The sequence below is a fragment of the Corvus kubaryi genome, unplaced genomic scaffold, assembly GCF_017639235.1.
Source record: "Corvus kubaryi isolate FWS band 111438036 unplaced genomic scaffold, C.kubaryi_AGA036_p1.0 37300, whole genome shotgun sequence".
Taxonomy (NCBI): Eukaryota; Metazoa; Chordata; class Aves; order Passeriformes; family Corvidae; genus Corvus; species Corvus kubaryi.
Window position 1 is genome coordinate 16,603,065 of NW_024581093.1, and position 13,809 is coordinate 16,616,873.

Consider the following 13,809-nt stretch of genomic DNA (forward strand, 5'->3'; position numbering starts at 1 on the left):
AAGAGAGATCTCAGACTCTCCATTTTTAACTAGAAAAGTTGGACTTTCAGAGTAAATTCTAAACTTGTTGTATGCTCTCCTTGGGTATGAAATTATACACTTTTAAAAGCTCAGAAGCTGTCTTAAAATGAGTGAGTTGTTCTCTATTAGATCTATGGGAAATATTGATGGTTTAATACTTTAGAGACTTGAAAACTAGAAAATTGGGAAAAAAGATAAATGTTTTTGTTCCTGGCACCATTAATGTTGATAGAATAGAAGAGGTTATATTTATTTTGATGCTTCATACTTGGGTATGCACTGGCTGCTGCTTGGGTAATACAAATTTATTCCCTGTTGTTTGGTGTCATAAACTGGACCCTTCACCATCACTGCTCTGCTGTGGGTAAATTTTAACTTGACATTCCCCACCAGGTCATTACAAACTGCCAGGTATTTGTTGTGTTTACCAGTGTATGCCTTGTATAATCTTCACACTGGCTTTAGATGGGTTTTGAAGGGGGTAATTTATTTATTATTATTTTAAACATGGATGTAGCTCAGTGGGTTGCATTTGATAGCAGGTGTTATCTTAAAGAAAATGCTGATAATAAAGCAGTTGTGTGGCAACAGTGAACTTAGCATATTTAATGAATGTAATCTATAAAAGTCTTGTAGGGATATAGGTTGTATGTTGCAAGAGATGAAATAATCAGTTGCAGTTACACAGTGGTAAAAAATTTCCAGCTTTAAATGAATTAGTTTCATGTTTCAGCACTGCCTGGTCTTCCTCCAAATATGCTAGGACATGGAATATTAAACCCTGTGACATTTTAAATAGAAACTCTTGCTTGTAGCTTTCATTCATCTGTTTGGTAATGCTGCCATAGCAGAATATTTGAAAATGAAAAAGCTTCACATTAAAATGCTTAGGTTGTTAGAACAAGAATCTGCTGAAGAAACTTGATTATTTCTTCATACTGTCGACCTCACCTGATATTTTTATTTTTATCCTGCACCAGTTTCTTGTAGAGTTTGGAGTTTTATTTTAGATGGCAACACCAGTGGCCTGTTAATTCAGGGGAGCTCCTTTCTACTCTTGCTGCAATTCTTCCACAACTCTGCCTATTTATATATATATATATGTATGTATATATTTAATTTTCAGGCATAAAACAAGCTTGAACACAGCAGGTTAAGCAGAAGAATGATGCAAGCATTGGCAGGTTTAGAACTGTCATTGCAGTGTTTGCCATGCAGTGATGAAGACGTGCAGTCTCCCCAGCACAAGTCTGGGAGCCTCTGCCAGCTGGCTGCCTGCCCTAACCTCAGGGAATTGTAATAAATGATGCCCGAGCAAATGGGCACCATCTGGGTAAAGCTCAAGTGAGCTTGTCTGGACAAGGCTCCAGGGTCATGTAAATGAAATGGACTTTAATGTTAAGATGCATCTGTGAATGAACAATTCCTCATTCTATAAATCTGGCTGGGTCCAGTGCAGGTGCAGAGAGCTGGCAGTATTTATAGGCTACCTAGAATTTAGAGATTTTTAAAGATGCCCATTGTTTACATGTATAAACAGCCAACTCTGATACCCATCTTTCACTGCAGCACTGAAAACAGAAAGTCAGCCTTGAAAAGAAGGGGAAAGGGAAGGGAGCAGCCCCAGAAGTGATTTCCGCTGGGTTTATTCACACCTCTTGAATCTCTCTGACTTTTACCAGCACAAATCCCAGAGCTTTGCTATAGTACTGGTACATTTGGTAGGACTTTCAGAGTTTTGAATGCAAAACACGAGTCCTGCACTTGCAATACCAGGTGAGCAGAAAGTGTAGTTTCAGCAGCTGCAATGTAATCCATGGTCCAAGGCTGCATATTTTGAACTCCTTACTCTAGTTGATTCCAGATTTAGTTTTTCTGCTTCTGATTGTTGTTGTATGGCATTTTACTTTTCTCAAGCTGTTTGTGTTTTAACAAGATATGGGAGGATTTGTATTTTTTTGATCTTTTTCACTTACATAGCTTTCAGAAGTTAGTTAATTATTTTTGAATTTAAAATAATGTGTGATTCTTGGCATGTTCAGTTACTTTCCTGTTATATTTTTCTCCACTCTGTGCTTGATGGCAAATGCCCTTTTGAAAGAACTCCTGAGTACATCTGTGCATCCCATGTCAGTTTGGGAATCTTGGCTCTTTAGCTGTAGTTCTGACTCCCTGGATGACGTTTTTTCTATGCAAAGCCGTTAGTCCTGGCACAAAATTTCACTAATGTGAGTATTTTTCTTTTTAAATTTTGTCTTTATGCATAAATATGTTGTATATGCCAGTGCTGCATGTTTCTGAAAAAAACACCCCCAAAACTTCATCTGTATAGTGTTGAAATTTCATAAAACTCCACACAGTGAAGACAACTGTAAGTCAGTGTTGTCAATTATGGATGATTCAAGTATTACAGGCTTTCTCAAAGCTATGAAAGAACTTCCAGTTCCTGGTTCACAGCTTCATATTGAAACCTCTCTGACAGGTTCTGACAGCACAGTGACAGCCACGAGCAGCATTGCAGTTCCCAGCCCCTGTCACACACGTACACACACCAGATGGATTTCTATTTATGCTTTTTCCCTTGTTTTGAAAGGACTTTACACCTGCACTGGAAGTTAGTTTTGTGTGTCTGCCCAGGAAGGGAGGACATTCTGTTTCTGCTGAGTGCTGCTAAGTTTTTTATCCCATGCACCCACTGCCTCAGCTGCCCTTGCAATGTGCTGCACCTTTGAGTTTACAGGGGGCTCTGGGGGCTCACAGGCAGCAGCTCCCCAGCTGGAACACCGGGATCATCCTTTCCATGGAGCCAGTGGGAGCTGTGCTAAGCTGCTCAGCTGGAAGTCACTCTGCATCTTGCAGGAGACTGACTTAAAATCATTCCTCCCAGGGCAGCTGGGGTGAAGAATTTGTTTGGGAATTAAGCAGATGCCCCTCAAAACTATGCACTTCCTTTTAAAATCCAGTTGCCATAACAACTGTACAGCGCTTTTGCTCTCAAACAAAGCACTTTTTTTGTGTATTAGGAAGCTTGCACTCCAGGAGAGCAGCTGATTTACTTTCCCTGAGGAAATGCACCATATGACTTGCAAAATGTCAGGCACTGAAGAATACAAACTGGAGCTATAAAACCACATTAGAAATAAAATAGCTTATATCTTCTCTGGGTTCTTAACTTTCTTTTTTTTTTTTTTTTTTTTTCTCTTAATAAACGTGAAGTTTAAGTCAAAATTTAGCATTGACAGTATTGAGGCAGTGGCTCTGATAGATTGTGAACTATGAAAGGATTGAATGCCAGATCTTGGAACCCTCAGGCATCTGTAAATAACCATCACGGAGAAACCTACAGCTGCCACGTTTATGTTCTCTGGTAAGATGGTAAATGCCATGTAATATGGAGCAGAGTACTGAGTACCAAGCTGCTGAATTCCAGATGTAATTGTTTAAGGATCAGGTTCTTGATCCATTGACAACTGGATAAGAGTTGCAATGTTTTACCCTCCTCTACGTTGAGAGAAACTATTTACAAGAGCCTGAAGTGCCAGGATAAGGGGGAATGGCTTCCCAGTGCCAGAGGGCAGGGCTGGATGGGATATTGGGAAGGAATTGTTCCCTGGGAGGGTGGGCAGGCTTTGGCACAAGGTGCCCAGAGCAGCTGGGGCTGCCCCTGGATCCCTGGCAGTGTCCAAGGCTGGACAAGGCTTGGAGGAGCCTGGGATATTCGAGGGAAAAACCTTACAGGAGAAGTTTTCTTCTGGAGAGTAAATCAAACACCTGCCTACAACTGGTTAAAATTGCAAGACTTATCCTTCTCTTCTAGACTAGCTCCGATAGCTCCCCAGTTGAATGGACAGGGACCATGACAATTAGCATGGAAATGAGTAGATTCCAGCTTTGTAAACCTTAGCGGGTGATAGCAGAGGCTGGTGATGAATTTCTTACATCATCACTGATACATGTCAGCACTCTCCTACACATGTAGTCGAAGCTTGCCTTGCACTTCCTCATTCTCCTCCAGTCACACTCTCTGCATAATTTGCACTTTTCTTTTGTACTTGGAGTGCTCCACTTCACTCTGTATTCACCACCAAGTATTTTCTTGACCAGGAAAAATAGATTTCCCACAGAGCTTTATTTCTGACAGGAGGCAGTAATCATGTTTCTGGAACGCAAACAATGTCAGATAGTTTTGTCTGACAGAGTCTGAGCAGAATTAGACTCACGTGTATTATTTATAAAATAATACCCAGAAAGAACAAATGCAGAAAGTAGCAGTGACCCCGACATCTGAAGGCATGAGGATGCCTGACTAGCACCAATTGGAAGGTGTTTACTGGGTTGCAGAGGCTTCAGAAGGCTTCAAGTCTGCATTCCTAATAAATTTAATTACCTGGAGATCAGAAGTTAAGTGCTGCTCGTGTTTGCCTCGGAAGTCATTTGGCACTTTGACTGCATCTGTGCTAACCCTGTTAGAATTGCCAGTGTGGTACAGAGGAGTCTTGTCAGGGTGTGCACCCTGTGTCCATCACCCAGAGAGCAGATACCTGTTTGTGCTTGTGGCTCCATTTGTTTAATTGATAGTCATTAAATGTAGTGACTCCGTTACTTAGGAGGGCTGTTGTACTCCTCACACACACTAATTTAATAATTGTGGCTGCTCATGTTTTCATATTAATTTGTTGTTAGAACTTATACTAAGTCAGGGGTGGAGCTCTTTTCATCCTGAAATGGTTTTTGGGAGCACAGCTGGGTCAGTGCTCTTATGTGTGAAAGCAAATGATAACCTGCAGTCTGTATTGTGCAGTAATCCACCAAACACCCACATCAAATTATCCCAAAATTCATCTTTCCCTGCATGTGTCTATAGAATTGTATCTCTCCTTGAAGCAGAGCTACAACGTCTGCATTTCTGTCTTTTAGTCCATGAACAATGGACTTCGAGGGACTGAAAGGGACATGCAAAAGAGAGGAAATGGTTGGGAATCTTTAGTTTTCAGGGAAGAAATATCTTGTTGAGAATCACAAATGAGCAGACACCAAAACCTGGGAATATGATGGCCTCATGCAGAGACATCACCAAGATCATGGCATGAAGCATTTAAAAATTCAATCTTGTAATTAAAACATTTTGAAAAATATCCATCATGCAGTATTTTGTGTTTGAGTAGAGAAATACATATTTAGCAGTTATTAATCTGTTCAGATGAACTAGAGTATCAGTAAGGAAAATTTTATTCACTTTAAGAACAATTTTAAAATTTGGTGGGGGTTAATTATTACATTTCTGTGTATGTCATCTCCCTAAAGTGAAAAGGTACATTGCTTTCAGTCTCCTAATGAAAATGCCTCTCAGCAATAAACATCTAACACTACTTCCAGCTCGTTTAGTGTTGCAGTTAATAATGTGTGCTATTGCAAAAGCAATTAAGACTCAAAAGACAGAATTTGTTTTGTGGAAATGAAAGGAAAATTCAACAGTATTTTTAATGATTCTTTAGAAACTAAAGTTTGGAAACTAAAATTTTGAATGAACTGATTGGGGGTCATTGTTTTCTCAAGTTCATTGATGCAAATAGAATTCAGGCTTCTGTAATTTGTTAATTGGATAGTCTTCTCCAGAAATGTCAGCCACTGGTGGTTTACACCAGTGCAGGGACAGGAGCTGGACTTCGATGATCCTTCTGTGTCCCTTCTAGCTCATGTTATTTCATTATTCCATGATTAATAGTTATCTTCCAAAGAAGATGCAAAACCAAATCAAAACCGAGTATTTCTGTGATTTCCAGTAGACCAAAGATTACTAAAACACCATGTGAATAATTATGGATGGAGATTCCAGAGATGTATTATCACCATCTATTCTGTGTGTGGAGAAAAGAGAAAATAGATTGTACGATTTCAATACATGTGGGTTTTTTCTTCCTTGCATATCTTAAAAGTAAATGACTTTTTTTTTTTCCTGTGTTTTTTTGGTTTGTTTTACATTCTATAAGAAACAATTTAAGTTCTTTGCACTCAGGAAAAAATATATTAAGTATTAAATTGTGTCTTGGGAGATAGAGCTATTGCTTTTAAAAAATCAAGACAGGTAGTATAAAAAAGTATCTGATTGCTTTCTTAGCAATTCCATTGTTTTCTTTCTGCTTTCAGAAAATTGTCTTGAGATTGGATTTCCCCTTATTCCCCTATACAGTAGCATGCAATATAAAGTAATTTTTTTGTTTCAAATACATTTTGGTTTTGGTTCTATGAAGGCTTATTACATAACACAGAAGCATTTCACCTTCAGAGCACAAGAAGAGTGCCCGGCTTCTGGGCTTAAATAGAAGTTTTAGTTTTCACTCACATAAATAATATTTTATATATCTTCTATTCAGATGATGGGGCCATCTAATTTCTTCACATAAAAAAAAAAAAAAAAAAAAAAAATCAGTGTTCCCTGTGCTATGGCTCTCAGTATATTAGCACTGAGTATTCTCCTGCTGAGGAAACAAGAAATGTCACTTTTTTCTTCAACTTATAAATTTCAAGATGAGTAGCAAAAATATCTGTTTCAGCAATGGCTCCTCAGGATATTGAGAACTCTGTGCTCACCTTGTCCTCAGTGCCTTTTGGAAGTGTGGAGCCTCTGTGGACTTCTGTCAGTGCAGTTAATTAGGCTTAAAGCAACACAACCAACCTCAGCAACTGTTTAAAAGCAAGCTGATGTGGAACTCCCTGTACTTGTCCGCTCTGCTTCAAATGCAAAGGGCAATGATTTAAATATTGGAATAAAAATCTGATTGGGACTTTATGCTGCAAGAAATTTCTTGATCTGATAGATGAGATAAAATTTCATAGTATTTAACAGGATTTGAGCAACCAGCTGGGACAGTGGAAGGTAGCCCTGCACAAGGCAGGGACTGGAATGAGATGAGCTTTAAGGTCCCTTCCAGCCCAAACCATTCTGTGATTCTGTGATCTCTTGTACCTCATTATAATTAAGCCAAACTATGTTAAGAAATATATTTATCTGTTCCCTTGTTCTTAAGTTGCTCATTTGAGTGAGAAAGAAGTGATTTTATCTTTTATCTGTTGATATCTAAAAAAGACAAGTATAATCCTGGACATGAATTAGGATGTCAGACTTGTGTAAGGTTTTAAACAGCAAGATTTTTAGTGTGGTCTTTGACATTTTGCATGAAAATAGAAATATATTCTCTAATGATTGTGAGTACCCCTTATTTCAGCACTATCACAAGCTACAAAGCAGATTTAATGAAGAGTGTTATCTAAATACCCGAGCTGATTATCCTGGTTAAGCAAGTCCTGATTCTGATAGTGAGGTACCTTCCCATCTCAGTGTGGCAATTTAATACAAAGAAGCTTGTCTATAATGTGCTCTGCAACTTCCTCTGACCCTCTGTAACAGCTGGGGGGCTTCTGTTTAACAACTGGACTAAGTGACTTCTACATTATTATTGAAGACATATCATCATGACATCAAAAAAAAAAGAAGGAAAGAAAAGAAATTAAGAAAAACCTTAATGTAACTTACCTAGCAAAGGTAAAAAAAAAAAAAAAAAAAAATCCCCAGTCTTGCCTCTCTTATTCCAGTGCACCTGCTTATGTTTAGTACCTATCATCACCTTTTAAAATAATTTTGTACCTTCTATCCACCTGAGAAGAGAGAGAGTCTTCAATTAGAAACTGTAAAGTCAACTGGACTTTTAACTCCCAAGTTAAATGAAAAGGTTCCTTTTTAGCTGTGCTGTAGCTTTTAGTGCTAATTTACAGCTGGCATTGTTGGATAATGTTGCAAAGCCTGTGAGCTGCTTGTTAGCCCTGTTATAAAAGTGGCAATCTTAAATGTTATGTAAATACTTTCAAAGTCACAGGGAAATAGTAACAAAGCTGTTTCGGTGACAGGGAGCTGCAGTATTCTTCGTATGCTCCTCAAGGGAGCTTGGTCCTTTAGTGCTTTTCACCTCATATAATCAATATCTTTGATATTTTTGCACCATGAGACCTTTGCAAAGTGTTACTCACTGAGGCCATCATCATGTTGCTATAAATGATCCTTTTATACACCAGGAAATTCTTTCTTCCTTCTTTTAGTGCTAAGCCTCCAAGGCCTACATTTCTGTTATTACCACAAAATAAAAGTCCTTACTAAGCTTTCTGAAATCACTCTGCTTAGACTGCTTCCAGCTGATGCGTAGAAATTTATTCTGAATTACTTCAACTGTGATTTGAAATAATAGTGTGAGTTGTCAGTTACTGAGAAAAACAGAGATTGTGTTTATGCCTGTGTGCTCTTAACAGTGGAAAGGGTGCTCAGGCTTTGGCAGGGGGTGCCCAGGGAGGTGTTGGAGTCCCCATCCCTGGAGCTGTCCAAGGAAATGGATGTGGCATTCAGGGCTCTGGGCTGGTGAACAAGGTGGTGATGGCTCAAAGGCTGGACTCTGGAGGTGTTTTCCAACCTCAGTGGTTCTGTGGTGGTTGTTGTCAGCAGCCAGTGGGGCTGGCATAACCAGCCCTCAAGTGTAACTTCTGCCTTTCCTGTGTGCCTTACTGTGACATTCCATCTGCAGTCAATTACAGTGTCTGAAAAGATCAAATGGGGATAATTAATGAATTGCATGTCAGTGGATTAGTTCTGTAAAGCGAATATTCTAGTGCTTTCTTGCTACAGATTAAGTTATTTATTGCCTTGTGTATTCATTAGGGCTCAGCACAGCAACTTCGTGCTCTAACACCAGCACACTCACACTTCAAGGTTCCAGCTATACTTCCTATTTCCTACTAAACAGTTTTATTTTTCTAGTTTGTGTACAGTGGGAATGAATTATTAAACAAGCAGGAAAAAAGCTGTACTAAAACCTGCTTGCTTACAAGGGGAGTTATCGAGGAACTTCTGAAGTGTGTGGGTGGGTGATCTCCACTGAGGCACCATCAAGACAGTAGCATTGATTGATTGATTGATTTAGAAAGGGTGAACATGGTAAAATGGAGGTACTTGGCTGGCAAAGAAAAGGAAATGAGACATGAAGCAGGTCACATGTTTGGGGGTGAACTCTTGAACAGCTCTGTGCTCATCAGGTTTGGGTTAGGATGGATATTTGTAGTTCCAAATGTACAAATATACTGAGGTCTGCCTTGGTTCTCCAGTTGGGAGGGACCTGCTGTGTTTTCATGGAACCACAGACTGGTTTGTGTTGGGAGGAACCTTAAAGCCCATCCAGTGCCACCCCTGCCATGCCCAGGGACACCTTCCACGGTCCCAGGCTGCTCCCAGCCCCAATGTCCAGCCTGGCCTTGGACACTGCCAGGGATCCAGGGGCAGCCCCAGCTGCTCTGGGCACCCTGTGCCAGGGCCTGCCCACCCTCCCAGGGAACAATTCCTGCCCAATATCACATCTAACCCTACTCTCTGTCAGTTTGAAGCCATTCCCCGCTGTCCTGGCACTCCATCCCTTGTCAATTCTCTCTTTCCATCTTTCTTGCAGCCCTCTTCAGGCACTGGAAGGCTGCAATCAAGTCACTCCAAAGCTTCTCTTCTCCAGGCTGAACAATCACAAGGAAGTGGGTCTTCATCTCATGAAACTCAAAGATAAATCAGTTATAACCCGCAGAGGGGAGAGGTTACTTGTACCCCGTTTCTCTGAAAGGCCAGTGTTGTGGCACCGTCACTCCTGCCAAGCCCTTCCCTGCAAGCACCAGTGCAGGCCGGGCAGTGGCACACACCCACAGCAGGGGCTCGTGTGGCCACTGCACGTTTGCACACACAGCACAGCACTTCCACAGCCCAGGCACGGGATGTTCCCACACATATCCCATTTGCACTGAAGACTGGACAGCAGCAGAGCCAGCCTGGCCTTGGACACTGCCAGGGATCCAGGGGCAGCCCCAGCTGCTCTGGGCACCCTGTGCCAGGGCCTGCCCACCCTCCCAGGGAACAATTCCTGCCCAGTATCCCATCCAGCCCTGCCCTCTGGCACTGGGAAGCCATTCCCTGTGTCCTGTCCCTCCAGCCCTTGGCAATTGTCTCTCTCCATCTCTCTTGTAGGCTCCTTTCAGGGACTGGGATGCCATCAAAGGATTTCTCTCTCTCAACACATGAATTAGAGATGTTTTGGCTATGTTCAGCCACTCTCATGGTTCTAAACTAGAACTCCAGAAGTCTTAAAAAAAAAAGTTAAAAAAAATCTTTAATTGCTTATGACTGTTCTTAACATGCCACAGGAATACCTACAAATATTGCCAAGATTTTCCTTCCTGAGGGTTTCAGAGTAGAAGCAGCCTGATGATTATGGGAAAATCATGCAAAAATATGGGGAAAGCAGCTGAAGGCATTCAGCACATCACTCTGAAATCCATAGGAAAGGTTTGAGAGACTCCCAAACCTTCTGTAACAAAGGTGACTTTTGTTAATGTTAATCTGTTCTGCCAGACGAGACAAACTCTGTTAACATTTGATTGTTGTTCATCTCAGCACAAGTAAGCCTGTGCTGCAGGGGAGCTTTCAGAGCAGCTCAAGCATCACTGCTTTGGGTAAACCACACCAAAGAGCTGCAAAGGGCTGTGTGCAGGTAAAACTTGCTGCTAAAGGATTCTGGAAAAGAGTTCTTGCTCAGCTCCTTGCAAGATTTGTGTCTCATGCCTATTAAATGACAGATAGGAATTTGCAATAGAAGAACAAATGTTGAAATTATTATTGTAGATATAATGGGAGGAGTGTTTGATTATTCAGCTCTCTTACACCATGAGGGGAAATCTTTCCTCTGACAGATTTTTATAGCCATGATATGCAATCTAATGGATTGCTGCAGTGAAAAGCACTAGGATTGAAACCAGATGGAATTAGACAAAAACCAGAAAACTCTTTTTATTAAAAACATACTGCTAAGTCTTATCTTTCATGACTTTGTGCTTTTATTTTTGTTCATTATTTTAAAGCCTCTAAATTATCAGTCCTAAAATGTTGATTCATATTTGTTAATTAAACACTTTTTCTTCTTTATTCTGCTACTCCGATAATGAAATAACAGCTATTGAAGTGGGTTTAATACAACAACCTTATGAAAACAAAACCTGGGGAAATAAATTTCTCACTTTTTTCCCTTGATTAATATAAAAGGAATTACATTGTGTGCCTGTCCAGTTGTCTTGCACTGAAAAAAATGAAAGACAAAACCAAAGTAAGAATAATTTCACTAGCTTAAAAGGGTTTACATACTGCAGAAAGGCAAAAAAAGAAAGGAAGGAGAATACAAATTGTAGTTGGTTCCTGAGGACTTTTGCTGAGTCCCTCATCCAAAGGAACTGATACAAAGATAAAATAGGTGTAAGACTGAAGTATCAAGTAGGAAATGGACAAAGACATTATTGGCTAAATTGTTGAGTTCATAGACTAAGGTGAAATCTTAGAGAGGGGTTCTTTTTTTTTTTTTTTTTTTGTTCGTTATTGATAAAGAATTTTTGAGAAATAGATGTAAGACTCTTGGGTAAATATTACAGAATTCAGGATTCAGAGATGGTGATTTATTATTCCACCATCCTCTGCAGGATGCTCTAAAAGAATTTCCTTTGTTTCCTGCCTTTATAAACAAAGATTTCCATAGCATTGTGCCCTTCTCCATTTTGAATACTGCTCTGATAGATTTCTACTCTGAGGGAAATTTATCCCCAAGAAATGCTGATGATCTTTCTTACCATGTATCACGATGCTGAGAGCATTCTTGTATTGTCCCAGGCTTTTCCTGTAGCACTTGCCTTCCCTTTGTTTTGACACTAATGTTAAAAACAGTTTGATATATTTTGAATTCCAGCTGCGGTGATATTCCCCCTCCTACCCTTCAGTCCATAGGTCTCTTGTCATGGCGCTTGATTTCTGTTCTGCAGAGAAATGTTATCATTTTAAAGCTGAACATTTATTTACAAGCAACCAAAGAAGAAAGTCTTGGTGCAAGAGAATTAATAAAAATTTTGTATGAAGGACATTGGAAGAGGAGATAAAGTTTTTAAAGCCTAAAGTTTTCACAGCAGGTGAAGTTCTTCCACAATGGAGCTTTAATTTGTGAAAACGAGTGGATGCTTCTGCTGCTTTGACTGACAGTTGTTTTTAGGGGAGGAGTTATCCTTTATATAATCTTTTTTGCTTTGCTCTCCTTTATATTTTATATTGGGGTGAAGGACTAAGGCGAGATTGATCTGTTGCAGAACAAGTGCTCATCCTTTTGTTTTGTGGCCTGACTCTTTGCACTGCTCTATGACATCACACTTGTTTTTCCCTGCCAATCTATTTCTTTCCCTCGGTTGCCTTCAAGCTCTTCCCTGAGTGTTTTTCCCAATCACCACTTTGCAGTACCGCTGTTTACTCGTCCATGATCTCTCAGTCTCTGTTATGCTTCTCTGGTTTTTGCCAGTTCTAAGTTGTAAATAATTTCTCTCTTCCTACGTGATTGAAACCAGCAGCACAGACACACTCCACCCTTCCCTATCGCTCTATCCTTCTCATCACTAGAATTCCTTCTGGGGTTTTGCCACAGGTTAAGTCTCTTCTGTTGCCTTACAAATGCTGACCTGTGGCTTTTCTTGCACCTCCATCACATTCTCCACAGCGGAAACCTCGCTCATGACTTCAGGGGTTTCTTCACACACAGCTTTGTCTTTGCAAGTCTTGTATTTGACACACAGGAGACAAAAGAATCTTATTCCCTCCTTTCTCCTTCTCAGCAAGTGCTGGAAATGCTGGATTGTCTGAATTCAGTGCTTGTTTCCAGGGATGTTTTTCATATGGGATCTTCTCCTTCAAGTTGTGCAGTTGTTTACACTCTCATTTTTTATAGAAAAGGGGATGTTAGAAAAAATGCTTGATTTATTTTCACACTCAATGCCAAAGAAATAATAAACACTTTTTTTTATGCCATGGAGTTACATGTGAGAGTTACCTAATTTTTAGTGGTAAACAACGATTTACTTATTGTTTACATTAGCAATTATTTATAGAAAGCATATTATGTATTGTCTCCAGTACCACGCTGCTATATACTATGAGATGTTGTGGGGTTTTGGTGTTTTGGGGGGAGTTTCTTTTGGGTGGTTTCTTGGAGTTTTTTTCCATGAATATATTTTCAAACAACTTAAAATCAGTTCTTCACTTTTCTACTGATCAAGGTAGTCCTTTAATATTTACTTCAACGTATTCTCTGTCAGACCCATGCTGGAATGTTGCATCCTGAGAAGATACTGGATGTTTTAGTCTGTTACACCAGGGAGAAAGAAATAATTATTTTTTTTACATATCATTCAGTAATGATTAATCTCATGTTGAATAATAATTTTTAATTTCAATTGCTTGAATATATTTATTAATTTACCTCCTGCTAATATGCTGCTTTAGATGCCACTATTTTGAATTTATTTCTGTACTTAAGTATGATTTGCATAATGGCATTAAGAGGTCCACTCCTGAGTATTCGTTGGTGGGATGTTGGACAGAGTGAATAGGTTGTAATTAGTGGCATCTGACCTTCAACTTCATTAATATGCAAACAGAAATACCACAGGGTGCAAAAGCACGGTGCTATTAAAGCAGTCTCTTTTGTTTGTCAGATTTCAGTCACGGTGGTTTGCTTTTTATTTATTTTCTATGATACATAATGTTATGTGATTTTATAAGATAAAATACCCATGTAGAGGTGAATATATAAAGTTGTGCATGTGCAGAGGCAAGGAGGGTGCTTGTATTCCATAGAGATAATGAGGAAAGCTAAATAAGCACAGTATGGACAGAGCTCTTTTTGGGTT